Consider the following 2,554-nt stretch of genomic DNA (forward strand, 5'->3'; position numbering starts at 1 on the left):
CTGCTGTTTTGCCTCTGAAGCCTGAACAAGACTACTTCAATTTGATTTCCCTAACACTCCCCTGGTGTCTCAGAGAGTAAAGAATCTGCCTTCAACGTGGGAGACCTGGGTTCGATCCCTATGTTGAGAAGATCCCCTGGAGGAGGGCATGACAACCCACTCCAGCATTCTTGCCTGGAGAATCCCTATGGACAGAGGAGCCTGGTGGGCTATAGTCCGTAAGGTGGTAAAGAGTTGGACATGACTAAGCAACTAAGCACAGCACACAAGGCTCCCCAGACCCTATACCCTAGCTTCAAGGGTATTTAAGCCCCTCTGGCTCCCCTAATTGTCCCCTGATTTGGGTCTCTGTCACTTGTGCCCTCACCACTGCCAGGTAACTGGCACCCTAGTCTTGCCCCTGGCCTGTTAGCCTCCAACAGAGACATCTGTGTTCAGGGAACTCCCATCCCTGCCTGTCACAGGGCTCTTTTAGTAGATGGGTGGCGGGTGGCCAGCACATTGGAGAAATAACTCAGAGTGGGCACAGGATACAGGGGAGCAGATGAGAAAGCTCTGTGGCATCAGGGAAGATACGAGAAGATACAGAAGCCAAGGTGGCTGCAGATATTTTCCTTTGGAGGGTATTCCTGGAAAACAGACTGTCTCAGCATCTCAGAGCCCCCCGATTTCCAGGTCTAATCTCGGGCCCTGAGGATTCACTGTGAGTCAGCAGCCTGGGTGTGTTTGAGTTTAGGGTTCCACCTGTGCCTGAGACTGATTTTCTGCATAGCTTTAAGCAAGTTACTGTTCCATTCCGAGTTTTTATATTATCTACTCAATGATCTGGAAAGGTCTTTGTTTTTCTGACCCTCTGACTCGAACACAGATGCATAAGCACTAACATTCACTGAGATGGACAAGGTGGCAGGCAGAGTGGGATACTTCACTGAGACAGAGAAGATGAGGTGCTCAGCTCTGAACAAAGCATGTTTGACAGGCCTGTTAGACATCTGGGGAGAGAGGTCAAGCTGATTAGTGTGCAGGAGAGAGATCTAGGCTGGAGACACATGAATGGTCATCAGCGAGGCAATTGGGTTTCAAGCTATGATAGTGGATAGAATCATGCACCAAGTGTGAATAAAGGAGATGAGGAGGAATCATTTATAGACACCAAGAATAAGAGGAAAATCAGGTGAAGGAAAGGGCTGAAGGAAATGAGAGGACAGGATGTACATCAACTCTGTGTGAGTTCTGTTCCTGCCTTCCTGTCAGGAGCTCCTGTTCATGTTGGAGCATGAACCTGCTGTCAGTCTTGTGCATAAATCTCCTTTTGATCTCCTGGATTGAAAGACTAGTTCCTGGCTGGATCCAAGGCTCTAGGACTGTGAAATCCATAAACATAACTAGGAGGACTGGTGTTATCCCGAGTTAGCCTCAGTTAATGATTAGCTGTGCCCTCTTTGAATACTGTAGGGATTCTCGAGCTATCTGCCTGATTAGCTGTGCCATCCTCCAAGGCGACAGGGGTTCTGGTGCTGTCTGTTCAGGACGGAGACCAAGAGACCTCCAGAGAGACTTCCTTGAAAGGACTTGGCAGGTGAGCACGTTGTGAGGAATGAACAGATGGAGTCATGCTTCATGATGGCACTATCCAATCTTTAGAAGTCATGACTGGTGAGGAGAATGACAATCCAAAGGGAAAAGTAGTCTGCAATCTCTAGGGACCAAGAAAGGTCTGCCAGGTCTTAGTGAGGAGGCAGCAGTGGGCAAAGGAAAAGGGAGTGTTGAGCACAGCAAAAGGGAAGGACTGGGGTGACTGGGAGAAAGGTGGTCAAATTGGGATGGAAGTTGGGTGGTAGTCAAGGAAGGAGGGCTCTAAGAGAAGGTGAGACCAGAAGAATGAGAATGAGCCAGGTATGGAAAGAGAGAGGAATTAGCATGTAGAAAGGCAAAAGAATTTCCTGCCTGGGAGCTGGTAAGGAAATCTTCACTTTTTGTTCATTTAGAAAAGACAGGAAGGTCTTTAAGAGACCTTAAGCATTCTGACCGCTACTGCCCAAACAACAGGAAGTGGGAATCTGACCAGCTGGAGGAACTACTGGCTGGATTCCTTGCGTCAAAGGTCATTACACTTAAATTCTGCAATCCTCATCAAGGTGCACATGTTGGAAATCAGAGACCAGTAGATTTTGAACTACTTTGCCTGGAGCCAATGCAGAGACAGAAATGAAAATCCCAACAGTTATAATTTCTAAAGTAATTCTGTTTGTCAGGTCCTGTGTGCTGAATACATAGTACTCAAGATATCTCAGTCAAGTATCAGTTAAAGAAAACAAATGCTGCTTGTATTAGTCAGTTTTTGCCATGATAGCAATCATCCTGAACATCTCAGATGCTTATATCCAAAAATATTTTCCTGTGAGTCTGGAAATTATCTGTGGCTATACTAGGCTCAACTCAAGTCAACATGCGTTCTGGGACCCAGGCTGGAGGTCGGCTCACTTGGGATATGCTGTTCTCACGGCATTGGCAGGAGGATTCTTTACCATCTGAGCCACCAGGGAGGCCATTT

General features: G+C 47.2%; 1 protein-coding gene across 2 annotated transcripts in view; it reads left to right on the plus strand.

The window, feature by feature from the left end:
- The first annotated feature begins 1,461 nt into the window (after positions 1-1,461).
- Positions 1,462-2,554, plus strand: part of LOC104986540 (acyl-coenzyme A synthetase ACSM2B, mitochondrial-like) — a 49,233-nt gene continuing 48,140 nt past the window's right edge. For both annotated transcript variants that reach the window (XM_010837140.1, XM_010837139.1), the window contains exon 1: positions 1,462-1,579. The gene's annotated coding sequence lies outside the window, so the exon portion shown is untranslated. The remainder of the gene's footprint in view (positions 1,580-2,554) is intronic.

Source organism: Bison bison, unplaced genomic scaffold (genome assembly GCF_000754665.1).
Source record: "Bison bison bison isolate TAMUID 2011002044 unplaced genomic scaffold, Bison_UMD1.0 scf7180017864072, whole genome shotgun sequence".
In the NCBI taxonomy this organism is placed as follows: domain Eukaryota; kingdom Metazoa; phylum Chordata; class Mammalia; order Artiodactyla; family Bovidae; genus Bison; species Bison bison.